The following is a 17,598-nucleotide window of genomic DNA, read 5'->3' as shown; positions in this document are numbered from 1 at the left end:
CAGGGAGGCTCAGCCCGCACCCGGAGAAACCCACGCCCTCTTCGGAGAACCAAAACCTGTAGGCTGGACGCTGCTCTTCTCAGGATAACAGGTCGGTCTCCTTTCGAATAGTCGCATTCATGACGTCAGGTTTCTATGGCAACCGCGATTTTGGTTGGTCCCGCCCCAGAGATGCCTCTGGGCCGGTGTCCTATTAATCCCCTAACCTTTCTCTGGAAGCAGGACAGCTTCACTCTCCAGGCCCCCACCTGGGAAAGTGCACTATTTAGAGGAACTAGGCTGAGACTCAGATGGGCCCAAACTCCTAAAGGAGGCGCCCTGCCCTCGAACCCGAGCAAGTTGGCCTCTTTTAGAATGTCGTCAGTCACCAAAGTCGCCATAATGACATCAGGTTTCTATGGCAATAGTGGTGCGCAGGCTCTTCCTAAAATCTGAAATGCTTTGCGCAGTCTTCCTGACTGTCCCCCGGTTTCTCCTTTAAAACAATATGCCTTTACCCTTCAGGGTACCTGAGAAACATGCTAATTAGAGAAAGCACTTGAGGATGCTGGTAATTGGGAGCGCTCTGCCCAGGTTGTTGGGACTAAGAATGTGGCTATTACCAAGATTTCAGCTACTGGGGAGGTGGAGGGAGAATGATCCCAAATTCAAAGGCAGCCTCAGCACCTTAGCAAGCCCCTAAGCAACTTAGAGAGCCTCTGTCTCAAACTGAAAAATAATGATAATAGCAGCGTCCAAGTGGGTACTCTTCCAAGAACCCCTCTTTGAAAAAGTTGATGGTGCAAATGAAATTCCAGCGTAGGGTCCTGTAGGTGGTAATGGACCTAGTGTCAAGGTTTTAGGATCCCTGCGTCCTCTTTATCTGCACTTTCCTTTCCAGTGAGGCTATATGGGAAACTGTTTCCCCAACATCAAATTAGAATATCAAAGGGACAGAAAATGATGAGGAATTAAATGAAATTGGTCAACTCTTTTCCTCTTTCTCAGCAAGGCCCTCCTGTAACACTGAGAAGCCCCAAATCTTGATTCATAATGTAAATGGGGGATGTGCTGCTTCTTTCTGCTACATCCAGATGGTGGCCTCCAGGGCAAGTGTGCTCTTTGATTTAGGTAACTTTCATCACTTCTCTGGGAGAGGAGAAATTTCTGCCAAGACAAACGCTGGTTGAAATCTAACTCCACACCATACACTGTGAATAGGATTTCTCTTTGACCCTTACAAATATGTAAGGAGGGCATGGTGACTCCCTTTAAACAGATGACCATGTTCAGACTGACAAAGGCTAAGGAAGGATTCCAGCACCACATCTCAACTAAGGGGCAGGAATAGGGTTCCATATTTTGCTCTGATTTCAATGTTACATGCATTCTCAACAGGGATGATATTGCCCACAAGAGGCTTCAAACTGGTTCTCAGGGGTAGGGGGATGGTACATATTATAATTGTTTGTGACACTACAAAGAACTACAACACACAGTTAACATTCCATCCATGATATCAACATTTTATATTCTGGGAAGTGTATGAGGGGAAAATGTTTTAAAAGCCTCCTCATGGGGCTTTTCATCAATAAAATGATGAAAAGTTTAATATCCCCAATGACTTCATGTCAATGATGGGCCACAAGGCTTAATGATAGCAGACAGACAGAGGCTGAATCAAAATAACAGGTATTTCATCTAGAACAGATGATTAGTATTTTTAATTATATATGAACAAAATACCTTCATGTTATTTATTTTCTATATGGTGAACCCAGTGTCTCACATGTGCTAGGCAAGTGCTGTACCACTGAGCTATAACCACAGCCCCCAGATGTTTAGTGTTTAAACTAATATAACCAAACTATTATATCTCTTCTAATATGAATCTTCATTTAAGTGATTTGTTATTAAATCTACAGTTTAAATTGGGTTATATGAAGTTGGAAATGTTTATGTAAATCAGGGAAACTTTTTAATACTTGTTGGTAGTGGAGCCTGGAGTCTCACTAAAGCTTTGTGTCTTGCTGCTGCCAGGAATCTGGGTGCTCTGATCTCCCTAGAAACTCACATTCTAGGCTGCCCCACAAAAATCAAGATGCTGGCATTTCCTTTGAATGAAATGACACAACCTATATAATTATAGCACATAAATCCAAAGTGATATAAACAAATGGCTGAAGGAATAGGTAAGAGGAGACAAATTATCTTCATTCAATAATTCCACATTAACATATGCTGCTACCTGCCTTCCATGAGGTGAAGATTAATTCTGATCCCAACCCCTGAGGGCAGAACTGATTTAGTAGCTCACTTGCAATGACAGTAAGCAGATGGAACACAGTCACTGTCCACTAGAGAACCTTGGCAAACATCACCTTAACCAAGTGATGAATGTTAGCATCCCCAGTGATATCACATGGATATCCTTATTCCCAGATATAATACGATGAGGATGTACTTTAAATCCTGGTGTTTCCTCTTAAAACCCATGACCTTGGTCTAATCTGGTGAAAATAAAAGGCTAAGCCAATGCTTCTTAAGGCTGCCAAGGTCATGAAAACAGTCTTGCATTTCTTCTCACCATTAAACAGGGAGTTCTCATATGTGTCATCATTACACTCCTAGGTGCACACCCAAGATAAATGAAGATATATATCTACATATAAACTGGCCCAGGAATGTATGTAGCATCATCAACATGCACAACAACCAAAGAGTGGAAATAACCCATATGTTTCCATCTTGGTGAATGGATAAATAAAATGAAGCGCTGTATTTTTTAATCAATTAAAGGAATGAAATACTAATATGTTATAATAAAGATCAACCATAAAAAAGGTGAAGAAGTCAGATGCAAAAGACCAAATATTGTGTAGTTCTATTTGTATGAAATGTCTGGAATAGGAAAATCCAGAGTTTTGTTTCCCTGGGCTGAGGTTAGGATCAGGGTTTAACTGCTCTGAGCACAATATCACATTTTTAGGGAGATGAAAATATCTAAAATTCAGGTGCTAAAACTCTATACATATACTAAAAGCCATTAAGCTGTACCTTTAAAATGGTAAATGGGTAATTGTATTGTTTTCAAATTATATTGCAAGAAAGCTGTGAAAAATACAATATTGCCATGAGCTTCTGTTGTATCATAATAACACTCAGACTTTTTCTTACCCAAGTTTTTTATGCACATTTATTTGATAAACATGAATATGACTAAAACTGTGGCTGTATCCTACCATGATGACTCTATGTCCAGCGTAACTCCAAGCAATGACTGTCCTCACTCCCTCCCACCATCTATGCTCCCTTGGGTTGCTCATTTGTGCAAAAGCTAATTATGTCTCATCACTTCCACCTGCAGCACTGGTTTGATAGCTGGTCCACTACAGGGTCCAAGGCCTATCCTCTGTGACAGACTATCAGCATTGTTACTTTCCTTACTCCTCTGTGGCCTTAGGCAGTATAAGCAGTACCACCTTTATGAATGTCAGGATGGCAGTACTTATTATAGGGCTCCAAAGTGCACAGATTTTGCACCAACACTATCTCTTTCAGAAGTTGATCTTCAGGATGGAATAAAAGATGTTGATAATGCTCAGGTTTTAAAGATGCCATGCCAAGAATTCCCTTCTGGACCTGAATGTAAGAAGGGAGGCCAAATAGGATGCAAAGTCATGAAGGCACAAAAACTAGGGAAATGTCATTGTCACCACATGTGTGCAGTGCACAGGCGCTCTCAGTTACTCACATAAGTAAACTTCCTGCATAAACAAGCTCCTATAGAAACCAAGCTCAAATTAGAATTCTCCAAGAGAGTTTGCTGGGCTCAAATAGAATACATTCATCTCACCTTGCAAATAATGACATGACCTCTGCCCTGAACTGTGTCCTTTAGCAGTATGTACTGTGAAATTACGTACACAGAGGGTTGAAAACAGGGACTATGAAAACACTCTGAATAACAGAGTGTCGTGACCATTGATTATTTTAAATCTGTAGGATGGATTTCTAGGATGTAGCAAAAATAAGTGATATTGATAACAAGGATGTAAGATCCTTTCAGTATCAGATTAGTGATACTGGTCTTGAAAATCAGGATCAGGGGCTTGTTCCATCAGTGTTGAAGATTAAACACCTGAAAATTGCCAAGGCAAGAGTAGAAAGCAAATTTTATTTAAGATACAGAACAGAAAGGGGGGGAGAAAGGAGAGATTCTTCCAGAGAAGAGCTGTAGACCCAGAGCTGGGGCCCATAGGAGTGGGGGCGTCTTAGATTTTTATAGACCCCAGGTTTCCTTTCCTCTCATGCCCCCTCCTCCTCCTATCTTGCCTAACCAAAAGGTATGAAAAGAGCCACCCAAGGGTTACCTCTCCCTATTCTCCATACCTGCCCAAAAGACAGGAAAAGAGCTGTCCAGGGGGGTAAATGCGTCTGTTGGAAAGTGCAATCCTTCCCCTCAACCAGTTGATGGGGAAATGCTATCTACCCATTTCCTTTTTCTTTGATAATCAGCTACCTATCCTTTGCCCTGGTCTCATTAGCAATAATTCTCACTATCATGTGTGGAGAAATAGGTACTTTCATGCTTCCATGTTAGGAACATAAATTAGTAACAGCATTTAGAAGTCATTATATTAATAGAAATGCTTATGAATATATTTACATAAGTGTATATGTATATGTAGTGTGTGAGTGTCTATTATTAACAGAGTGTAAGTTACAGTATTATTTGTTATAGAAAAACTGGAACAAGAGCTACATTTTCAATACTTTGATACTAATGAAATTCTGGGGCATCCACACAGTGAAACATGCAAAGGGGAAAAAATCTGAAATTTTGTTAAAAATTAAAAATGTGACCATAGAAATATATTTTGCTGGAAACATACCCGTATTAAAGGGAAAACTGTTACAAATATCACAATTGATGTGGAACCTTTTATACTTGTATGTCTCCAGCTATTTATCCAGAAGTTTTGAAGCATAAAAATAGGATTTTTTAAATATCCTTACATAGACCTTTCTCTTCCTAGTAATGATAGATTTCACTTTCTGTCTGGAGACCCTCAGTATCCCTACACACTGGCAATGTCCCCTTTATAAACAGACTTCCAGAAAGCTCTGTAGGATGGAATTGGTTACAGCCCTTCCCTCCTACTTTCCTCCAATTTTAACACTGCAGTTCAAGATGCTGTCACAAGATGGCACTATCGCACCTGAACCTAGTGATCAGTCATAATATCTGAAGAGGAAATAAAACTAGACATAATAAGCTTCCTGCTAAGACCACGGTAATGAACAGCACCATATTTGAGGTACCTTTGCTAAAAAACTGTATTTAGTGTAGTCAATTAATCTAATACAAACTTAAAGGGTGAAGGAGTGACCAAAGGAACATGACACTAAGATACAATCAGCAAAATCCACAATGCAAACTACACAGCAAAAGGTCCAGATTCTTAAGCAAATAAGTTGGGAGGTCTTTTATGTGTCAAGTCAACATCACTGGGCCAAGCAGTGCCCAGACACTGGGTCAATCATTATTTTCGATGTTAGTGTAAAGTATTTCTAGGTGATATTAAATTTGAATGGCTGGACTGAGTAAAGTAGCTTGCCCTCCCACATATGGATAGGCCTCATCAAAGTTCCAGGTGAATAAGTTTCTATACTTTTGGATGTTTCAGTGACACATAAGAGCTGTTCAACAACATTTCTCATGAGGCTGTCTTTGAACTTGCAATCCTCCTGCCTCAGCCTCCCAAGTTGCTTGTATTACAGGAGCGCACTACTGTGCCTAGCTTTTCACATCATTGGCTTATCTTTTCATTAATTATCTCAACCACATTTTTAAAATATATTTTTAGTTGTAGATGATACAATACCTCTATTTTCATGTGGTGCTGAGGATCAAACCCAGTGCCTTACATGTGTGAGGCAAGCATTTTACCACTGAGCACAACCCCAGCCCCCAGCTCCTCAACCATGTTTTTAGCAGAGCAGAACTTTTTTTTGAAGGGGACTATTTATAATTTTCATCATTTAAAATTAAGATGCTCCTAGGTCTTGTCTAAGTTTTACCTAACCCATGTTCACGATTTTTCTCCTATGTTTCCTTACAGCAGCTCACACATTTTTGTTTTAAGTCTCATATTCAGTTTGAGTTGACTTTTTATGTGGTAAAGTATATGGATCTCAATTCATATTTTAATATTTGGGTAACCATTTGTGCTAGAACCATTTGTAGAAAGGACTCTCCTTTCTCCCTTCAATTCTTTTTGCTCCTTTGTTGAAAATTAGTTGTCCCTCTAGAAGTGACTCTATTTCTGGACTCTTTATTCTGCTCCTTTGATGACTTAGGGTTCCACTTCCTGCTTGGAATGTAAACTACCTGTGACAACAGGTGGTTATTTTAAAACTGGCATGATTTTCGTTTTCCCTTTTCTTCTTTCTCTCCCCATCACTAACAGCAAGACATTAGGGTAACATTTTTACCAGCCCACACTAAGCTATCATATCCTTCACTCCAGGAAGAATAACACTGCCCACAAGAATAAAGCAACTCCAAACCTGGGAGCTGGAGCAACAGCTCTCTCAAGGACATCCACTGGACACTATGTAGAGAATCAAATGTAACTGCGTTACTATTACTGTTCTTGATGGAGTCTGCCTGCAAACGGGATATTCTGTCAAGGTATAGATAAGTAACAGCGGACATGCTTGCAAACGAGGTGTCTGCTGTCCTTGGGAGGGCCTGCTCGCAAACGAGAGGCTTCTTCAAGGTTTAGATAGGTAACAACAAACATGCTTGAAAACGAGGTGTCTGCTGACCTTGGGAGAACTTGCCTGCAAACGGGATGTTCTGCCAAGTGGGCTAGGAGGGCACTGAGAAAAATTTTTTATCTGTTCTAAACAAAGAGCAGAGCTCAGCATACTCCAGGCCGAGAGTAGATTAGCCATGAGAAGCAGGTCACTTCTGATTAGAAAGTAAAACTTCTGTGTGCTATGTTTAATTAGCTGAAAGACCTGATTTATTGAAGTTGGAAGGCTGCCTTTTTTGTTCACAATACTATAAAAAGATTGCTTGTACACAATAAAGGACTTTTTTTCTGCTGCTGCTTTGCTTGCTCTGCTTCTTCTTCTTCTTTGTTTTCCCATGCTGACCTGCAAGTGAATTACTGCAACAATTGGCGTAGTCGGCAGGATCCAGCACCGAAAGGGTTAAGGACCCCGGGTTAAGAAAACGAAAGGGGGACTTTCGGGATTCAAAAAATATCGAAAGGTATCGCCCCAAGTTGAAAGAAACTTTAGGGGGAACTTTCAGAACTAACAAATATCGAAAGGTATCGCCCCAAGTTGAAAGAAACTTTAGGGGGAACTTTCAGAACTAACAAATATCGAAAGGTATCGCCCCAGGTTGAAAGAAACTTTAGGGGGAACTTTCAGAACTAACAAATATCGAAAGGTATCGCCCCAAGTTGAAAGAAACTTTAGGGGGAACTTTCAGAACTAACATGGGAAACTCCCAGTCTTTAAAGGAACAATATGTGGAGTTACTACAAGGATTATTATATTCCATAGGTGTGAAAACATCTCATAAGAGACTCAAGGAGTTATTTAAATTATAGAATGTCATTGTCACTGGTTCCAATATCAAACTAAGATCCAGTTAAATTTAGGGGAATAGAAATTGATTCAAAAAGAGCTCCGTAAGCAGCATCAGGCTGGGAATCTTATTTCTTTGAAGATTTGAACATTGTGTAGCGCTATTACTCAAGCATTATAATTATTAGACAGCAATAATAAAAAGGGCTCTCTTTGTAAAAGACAAGTTAATACATCAGAATCTGATAATAAGGTTAACAAAACGGAGCCCAAAGAAAATATTTGTGATACTATAGATGACTCTCCTAAATCAGATCTGAGTGATGAGGAAGATTCAGAAAGTTCAGATAGTGACTCCAGTATGAAAGAAATTATGGAGGGCCTTAGTGGATAATATGAAATTTAAAAAGCAAAGGTCCTCTCTTAAACCTACTACTCCTTCTAATATTTCTCTCTTTCCAATGACAGAGTATAGAGTTAATGTGGGTAGAAAACAACAATGTTTTTCATTTCCTCTTACTATGACACATGATGATGATGATGATGATCTTGCAGCCCCTCCTGGTTGTTTTGTTGATCCACTACATTTGTTTCCTATAACTAGACAACAAAACCTTCAAAATCCCCTAATGATTGATGTTCACTATACTGCTATGGAATACAAGTTTATAAAGGATTTATAAGCTACAGCCTTTCAATATGGCCCTCAGTCTCCCTTTGTGCTAGGGATGTTAGAAAATTTGGGAACTTCTAAATTACTTATTCCTTTGGATTGGGAGGCATTAGCCAAAAAAGTTTTGGAGGGATCTCAATTGGTTACAGTTGAGAAGTTGATGGGAAGATGAGGCACAAAAACAAGCTGAAGAGAGTGAAGCTCAAAATCCCCCAGGACCCAAGGAGGATAAGTTAATGGGGGAAGGTAATTACCCTGCCTTTAGAGACAGGCTCTATATACAGATCCAGATCTTCAACAAGTTTAGAGACAGGCTCTATATACAGATCCAGATCTTCAACAAGTTTAGAGACAGGCTCTATATACAGATCCAGATCTTCAACAAGTTTGACAGGTTTTCTTAAGAGCTTAGAGATGTGTGATACCCACTGGTCAGGCACAACCTTCCTTTACTAAATCTATACAAGGGGCTACTGAAACTTACACTGATTTTCTTGCAAGACCACGTACTTTTGTTATGAAGGCAATGGGTCAAGATCAAATAGCAAAGGTATTATTAGAAACATTAACATTTGAAAATGCAAATCCTAAATGTAAGCATATTTTGGGGCCATTAAAAGGGCAAAACGTCTCATTGAGTAAATATGTGAGCTTGTGCTGGAGTGGGAGAAATTGAACATCAAAGTTTCTGTTTTTGCTGCAGCCATGGCTGGAGCCCTTAAACCCAATAAATCAGGAACTTGTTTCAATTGTGGATAAACAGGTCATTTTAAAAGGGATTGTAAAAAATAAAATAAAATATATAAATAAAATTTTATGATACTTTCTAATTACTGGCTGGTCATTTTTCTAGGACTCTTACCTTTTCCTAGATTCTGTATTTTTTTGAGCTCATAATTTTGACCCTACAGACCTAAGTTAATGTTTTTCTGATCAGTTCCATTTTTGATCAACTGTGAAATATTTAAACATTACAATGGAAATTTCACCTAAAATAGCTATAAGGCCTTTATTGTGTTATGTGTGCACATTTGTATTATATGTTGTATGTCTGTGTGTGTATGTCCATATGTCATGTACATGATATAAAGATTGATATATATGTAAAGAGCGCTCATAAAAATTAAAAAAAAAATGGATCCAAATATTTTTAATTCACTGATTTAAATTGTTCAATTTAAATTGGGTAAACAGATAAAAATAAGACGTCTTTAACATGTTAATGACTGATATGCTTTGGTTCTAGGATTTTTTTTTTTCAACAACAACAAAAAAAAATGGCTAACACGGTTCATTATACTTGTCTAATGTTTTGATAAAATAAGTAAATTAATTAGACATAAGATTATTTGTTTATAAATATTTGTTAAATATCTGATTGATTTACAAGGTTAATATGCTAAATGTTAAATATACCATTAAATGCTTTTAACTCCTTAAATTACATTAGATAACATTATTAATAATTTTTTAAGTTGGTAAATAATATAAATAAGTAAATAAATAAATGGTCCTTTATCATCCCTAATATTTAGACACTATATTTTCATAATATGGTAAACAAATGTGATTAATTGTATACTACAAATAACAAAATATCTCTTATTAAAATGGAATAATTTGCCTAAATTCAAAAATTTACAAAGATTATTTCAAAATATAAATAAAAAAGGGGTTAACAAAAAATAAATAAATAAAAGTTTCTAGATATGGATTTAAAAAAAAAAATGTGTTTCCGGAAGTGAGTAAATAAAAGGATTTAAACAAGTGATAAAAAAGGTCTATGTATGTTGGCTATATAGTTTTAAGTAAGTGATAAAGAAGGTCTGTGTACGTTGGCTATATATGTAAATTTTTGAACAAATAATCTTGAAAAAATTAAGGATTATACAGATATGGTTAAACAACAACTGTTATTTTACAATATTCTAATATGTTATTTCTTTAAGAGCTAAACTTAATTAATATAAAAACATCAATAGTAATTATGGTACTATTACTCTTCTTTGTATATTAAATGTGTTCATATTTTCCAGGTATACAAGTCATTAAGATAAAAGCTTTAAAAAAAAAAAAATTACATCAAGCTGGTGTTCTCCAAAAGGTTGCATGGTAATTTAGGCTTATAAAAATAACATACTAAAAAATATTTATATCATTTAATGTTCTATAACTGGGCCTATTATCAATAAGATATATAAAGTTTTATGTTACTTTTTACAACACTGAGGTACAATTTAAATGTATTTTTTAAATTAATGAGAGCCTTATCTACATAAAGGTTAATATTATAAAACACAAGAACATTTTTCTATTTTTCTAAATAAGGCTAAAAGCTTTCAGCCTTTCTTTATTTCATGTTTTAGATGTGTTATCATATTGTGTTAGTTTTTACTCAAATAAACTTAAACAATTATTTATATATAAAATTTATAATATTAAAAAAAATAAATAAAAAATAAAATAAACTTTAAAACTACAACACTTTACTTAATTTATAAAGATAGCCCTACTTACCTAAGATAAGACTCTATGTCCTATCTGACTACATGTAAAAATAACAACAAAATTAGTAGGCCAAATTTCAGAATATTTTACTCATATTAGAGCACATTCTACACTGCCAGGACCATTAATTAAAAAAAAAAATCAAAATATTGATTAACTATTATTCCCCTTACAAAAGGCTCATCTAGAACATACTTTACTTTATACAAACACTAAAGGACTTTATAATAAATACAAAATAACTGTTCATCATGTGCTTCTTTTAATATTCCTTACTGTCCTCCTGGTGTTAATCCAAGGGGACTCCATCCTTATGCCCTTTAACAAATGGATGTTGTTATAATTCAGTCATTTGGACAACTAGATATGTACATCATACTATTGACACTAATACTCATTTTCTTGGGCCACAGTTTATCTTAAAAAAAAAAAGGCTGATGCAATCATTTCTCATTTATTATCTTGTTTTGCTATCATGGAAATTCCTTAAAAACTTAAACTGACAATGCACCTACATATACCTCACAAAAATTACATTCATGACATTACACATACATTTGACATACCTTGTAATAGTCAGGGTCAAGCTATTATAGAAAGGATAAATCATACGTTAAGAAAATATATACTAAAAATAAAAAGGGGGGATATGGCTATGGCTTATATACCTCAAAATATACTTCATAAAACTTTACTAACTTTAAATTTTTTAAATGTCTGGTCAACTTCCAAGGTTCCTGCAGCCCAGCAACATTTCTCTACATTTATATCTCAGCCATTATTTCTACAAATTGGAAATACCTATGTGGAACAGGGATGAAAATAAAGAATGGATTTCTAGGTTGTTGCACCACATGGGAAGGGGGTTTGCTCTTATTTCTACAGGTAAAACACCTTTCTAGGTACCTTCAAGACTTATCAAATTGCTGAATAAGTGACCCATTTGTCAGACAATTTCAGGAGCTGGCAATGCAGAGAGCTTCTACAATGGCAACGAGAACAGCGGACCCCCCAACATGGGGACAGATAAAAAAGTTGATTCAAGAAGCTGAAAAAAAAAAAAAAAAAACCTTCAAAAGGCAAATCAGCCTTTAAATCCTGTTAATCTTTTATTAGCTATGCTTGCCATTATTAATTGCCAGGTAAGTATAGTTTCTGCTCATTCTTTTGCTTATTGGGCCTATGTTCCTAACCCTCCTTTGGTGCACAGTGTTTCCTGGGGAAAACCTGAAGTTCGTGTGTGTATTAATAATACTAATTTCCCTCCCTCATGTATGTGGGGGAATTAAAAATATTCCATTCTATAAAAATCTGTATAATATTTCTAATATAACTGTAGCTGTTGAAGGAGTCCCATTGTGTATAGGGGCTCGTTCTTTCTGTTTGCCTCTTATAGCACATAACAACTCTTTCTTATATTAGTTGGGGAGTTAATTATCATAGTTACCCTACTGCTGTTTTTACTGTCATATCTTCCCGAGGATTTAATACCTCTAGTATGTATGTTAATCAATCATGACTATTATCTGAAGAATGTTTTGTCAGAACTCATCTTCCTTTATGTTCAGCTAAATATTTTGAAACATTTTTAACTCATTTAAAGTGAAAAAAAAAAAGTCATGATCATCACCCTAAAACAGTAGTCAAATATCAAAATATCACTATAGTTGGGTGGAGTCTTAATCATTCTAAATTTATAAAAAGTTGGTCAAATCGTACTTTAAGATGGCATCGACATAATGGGACAATAAATGCTTGGGGTAATGAGACAAAATGCAACATTATGCTTTGGTCTCTCCAATGTTACAGGATGTAAGGTTTTCCAATACTCAAGGGGATATATGGAAATTATGGGCAGTATCTGGGAAACTCACTGTATGGACTGGAAATTTCAAGTTAGATGTATCCCATTCCTCTCCTTTTGAAGTACATCTACATAATAATCTGACTTATTTTTCTACATGTGTTAAATTCCCTTATTCTCTTATGATTGAAAACTGGGAATGTAACTTGGGGAACAATATCATGTATAAACTGTTATCTTACTCAATGTGGAAATAGAACTAATTGGGAATTAATAGAAATTAATAATTATTCTTTAGTTATTGTTAAAGCTCGCACAGAATTGTGGGTGCCTGTTAAGTTGACTCATCCTTGCTCTGATTCATTGTCTGTTACTCATTTGTACAATGCTGTTCAAGTTTTGTTATATTGCTCACTACAATTAATAGGAATAGTTATAGCTTCATTCCTTGCAGTTGCTTCTGTAACTGCCACTGCTGCGATAGCTAGTGTTGCTTTGCATCAAGACATTCAAACTGCGAATTTCATGAGAACATGGCATCAAGATGCTCATTTAATATGGCAACAACAAAAAGGACTTAACTCTCAATTAACTACAGATGTGATCAATTTACAACATACTGTTTCCTGGCTTGGCGATCAAGTGACTATCTTGGCTACCAGAAGTGTACTGAAGTGTGACTGGAATTCTTCTCATATTTGTGTGACTCCTGTGCCATATAATACCAGTGATTCCTGGGAAATTGTTAAAGGATGGTTAAATGGACATCAAAATTTAACTTTAGAAATTATGAATTTGTAAAAGACTATTATGGTCACCTTTAGTAAGACATTACCTGAACTAACAGGATCTGACATTTTACAAAAATTGTCTTCAAGTATTGCTAATTTAAATCCTTTAAGTCATTTCTCTACCTTGTTGTCAACTTCTTTAGGTAACACTGTAATAATTTTTGTTTTATGTTTTGTTTTGTATATAGTCATCCAATGCTGGAAAAAGCAAAAGCAACTGAAACATGAAACCTCTCTTGTCGCTTCTGCTAAGGCTCATTTACAAAAACAAAAGGAGGGAGATGTAGAGAATCAAATGTAACTGCGTTACTATTACTGTTCTTGATGGAGTCTGCCTGCAAACGGGATATTCTGTCAAGGTATAGATAAGTAACAGCGGACATGCTTGCAAATGAGGTGTCTGCTGTCCTTGGGAGGGCCTGCTCGCAAACGAGAGGCTTCTTCAAAGTTTAGATAGGTAACAACAAACATGCTTGAAAACGAGGTGTCTGCTGACCTTGGGAGAACTTGCCTGCAAACGGGATGTTCTGCCAAGTGGGCTAGGAGGGCACTGAGAAAAATTTTTTTATCTGTTCTAAACAAAGAGCAGAGCTCAGCATACTCCAGGCCGAGAGTAGATTAGCCATGAGAAGCGGGTCACTTCTGATTAGAAAGTAAAACTTCTGTGTGCTATGTTTAATTAGCTGAAAGACCTGATTTATTGAAGTTGGAAGGCTGCCTTTTTTGTTCACAATACTATAAAAAGATTGCTTGTACACAATAAAGGACTTTTTTTCTGCTGCTGCTTTGCTTGCTCTGCTTCTTCTTCTTCTTTGTTTTCCCATGCTGACCTGCAAGTGAATTACTGCAACACACTAATTACTTATATCTACTGATAATGTTTGTATCCCAGTTCTTGTGTTCCTCCCTTAAAATTCCTGTGTTCCCACAGGCAGAGAGAATCAGCCTCTGAAACAGGAGTCCCCAGTGTTTCTCCTGGGTATCATACTTATCTATCTCGATGCCAACCCCACAGATTGACTACTTGAAATCAGGTAGTGTTTGTCCTCTTAGTACTTTTCTAAGTTCTTTGTTATACTCTAGGTCCTTTTTACTTCTGCATGATTTTAACATCAACTGATGTATTTCTTTTAATATTTTGTAGAACTTTTATTGGGGTTACACTGAATCTGTATATTAGTTTGAGGAGAATAGACATCATAACAATACTGAGTCCCTTGAATACAATTTGTCTTTCACTTCTTTGTGTCTTCCTTAATTCTCTGGGTAATATTTTGTAGTTTTACATGGACAGATATTTCACATATGTAGACAAATTAGACATGAATCTTTCATACTTTTTGGTGCTGATGTAAATGTCATTCTTTTTTAAATTTTTTTATTCTAACTTGTTATATATGACAGCAGAATGCATTACAATTCATATTACACATATAGAGCACAATTTTTCATATCTCTGGTTGTATACAAAGTATCTTCACATCATTCATGTCTTCATACATGTACCTTAGATAATGATGCCCACCTCATTTCACCATCATTTCTAACCTCATGCCCCTTGACATTCTTTCTTAAAAAACATTAGTAATTATTATATTTTCACTGAACCATCGACACAAATATTTAATAATAGACATTGAGGAATCATTTTCTTTGAAAGCATAGACTAATGTAGGATATAAAAGATACTTGCTACTTAGCATGCATACATTTAATTCTATACCATATTGTTTTGTTGTTGTTGGTTCTGGGGATTGAACTCAGGGGTATTCTACCATCAAGTCACATCCTCAGCCCTATTTTGTATTTTATTTAGAGACAGGGTCTCACTGAGTTGCTTAATGCCTCACTTTTTGCTGAGGCTGGCTTTGAACTTGCAATCCTCCTACCTCGGCCTCCTGAGCCACTGGGATTACAGGTGTGTGCCACTGTGCCTAGCTCCATACCATCTTAATATAATTTAATAGCTTTCAACTTTATGTGTGCTATATTTGCATCTGTGGAATATGTGAAGTTGTACTTGTTACCCCCATAAATTCACCTCAGAAAATTCCTGGGTCATGAATGATATGGAGTCAGAGTCTGTACATATTAATTTGTATATTGCTGAGGCTGCCAGGAATGTGTACTGTAAGGTGTCCTTAAAGTTAATTAAGGTTAATTAATTAAGGACACTTTAAAGTTTCCTTAAAGAGAATCTCTTCTTTGTCCCTTCCAATTTCAGGATTATTAGAATAGATTATTCTAACAACTGTAAGATTTTAGTTTTGATATTTATATTTATGCTACTTGAAATTTATCCTAATTAAAAACATAGAAATTGATCTACTTTTACTTTTTTAACCATATAGTTATCTAGGTACCATCATAGCACTTATCACCACTGATTTGAAATGCTGTTTGGATCATATTCTAAATTTACAAATATAATTTAACCCCTTGAAAGTGACCATATATTCATCTTTCATTGCCCTCATTATTTCCACCTTAGAGCTCAAGATACTTTTTCCACTAAAAGTATGTGTTATAAGCTCAAATACATATTTAGATTAATGTTAGTGAATGAAAGAATTGATAATTGTGTGTCACAGAAATGGTATTATCTCTTAGATGTTTGCCTCCCAGAGAGACAGCAGGTGGCTGAGATCCTGGTATAAGGAATCTGGTTTATGCATGATTTGGGGGCCCCAGTTCTGGCAACACCTCTATGATCATGTTGAGCAATCCAGGATCAATCATTAGACAACCAATATGCCTTAATTCCTTGGTGCAGTCTAGCACAGGTCTTACCAGGTAAGTTCAAAGACACTCTTCACTCTTCCTTCCCTGCATGGTGAACTGGATTTATGTCTTCTCAGAGACATAGATGGACACAATATATTTATTTTGTTCATTTATTATAATGTGGTGCTGAGGATTAAACCCATTGCCTCACACTTGCTAGGCAAGTGCTTTACCACTGAGCCACAACTGCAGCCCCTGTTCAACATTATTGTCATAGAAATGTAAATTAAACAATGATATATCTCTACACTCCCATGAAAATTGTTAAAGTGAAAAAGACTGACCATACCAAGTGTTGACGAGGTTGTAGAGAATGGAACTCTCATTTATTGCTCATTCGAATGAAAAATGGTAGAACCACTTTGGAAAAATTTTTGGCAGGTTCTGACAATATAAATCTTATGTCTACCATATGTTCCAGCCATTGCACTCCTAGTATTTACTCTAGAGGATGAAAGCATATGTATATGTAAAGACACTTACACACATTGAAAACTACCCATCATCCATAAGAAAGTGGATGAATAACACCAAATTGTGGTCTATCCATATAATGGAATACCGCTCAGCAGTGAAAAGTAGTGAATCATGCAACAATATGGATAAATCTAAAATTAACAGGTTGAATGTCAGAAGCGAGACACAGAAGGAATAAATATTATATGCATGGGAACAGTGGTTTCTTGAAAATGGGGGGAGGGTATGAGAGGCAGGGAGCCTGGAGGGAAATATGTTGCTGTGAGAATGGCAAAGGGGCAGGAAAACACTTTAGGTGATGGATTTTTATTTCATTCACTGTAGTGTTGGTTTTGCTGGTGCATACATATGCCAAAACTTACTACAACAAAGACTTTAAATATGCAAAGTGAATTACACATGAATCATACCTCATACATTGGAAATATACTGTATCTTCAAAGATTTGGGAAATTTAGCTAATCAGAACAATTTCCATTAAGATGATCCTGGACATTATGTCATATCTAGTTGTTCACACACCATATGACCAACATAGACTCAAATATTTGCAATGAAGTCTATCTAAATATTGAGAAAGTTGGTGCACCTTTCTTTCTGAAGTATAAAACTGAAATGTTATGACCTGGTGAAATGATCATTCTCATATTTAAGTATATCTGGTTATTTATTTATTTATTTATTATTGTGGTGCTGGGGATTGAACCCAGGGCCTTATGCATGTAAGGCAAGCACTCTACCAACTAAGCTATATCCCCCAGGCCCGTGGTTATTCTAAAGAACATGAATCTGAATCACAATAGGATAAATTCTATTATAATTAATATTTTTGAAAATAATAAAAAATGTAATGAATGACATTTTAAACTAATCTTTGGATAATTACTGGTTTCTACAAAAATTTAAGAACACATAAACATTTGGCTACCAAGGAAGATTCCAAATTACAATTATATAAAGTCTTCTAACCAAAT

At 36.1% G+C, this 17,598-nt stretch overlaps 2 long non-coding RNA genes across 12 annotated transcripts in view; one reads left to right on the top strand and one right to left on the bottom strand.

Moving 5' to 3' along the window:
* LOC110597944 (uncharacterized) overlaps positions 1-17,598 on the bottom strand; it is a 117,214-nt gene that overhangs the window by 37,403 nt on the left and 62,213 nt on the right. The window lies entirely within an intron of this gene.
* LOC144371709 (uncharacterized) lies at positions 6,537-14,146 on the top strand. Its single transcript, XR_013431741.1, has 2 exons — positions 6,537-7,202; positions 11,719-14,146. It is a non-coding gene; the product is annotated as an uncharacterized LOC144371709 (long non-coding RNA).

The sequence above is a fragment of the Ictidomys tridecemlineatus genome, chromosome X (genome assembly GCF_052094955.1).
Source record: "Ictidomys tridecemlineatus isolate mIctTri1 chromosome X, mIctTri1.hap1, whole genome shotgun sequence".
In the NCBI taxonomy this organism is placed as follows: Eukaryota; Metazoa; Chordata; class Mammalia; order Rodentia; family Sciuridae; genus Ictidomys; species Ictidomys tridecemlineatus.
Note: the sequence above shows the minus strand (reverse complement) of the source record. Positions and strands in the feature narration are given on the sequence as shown.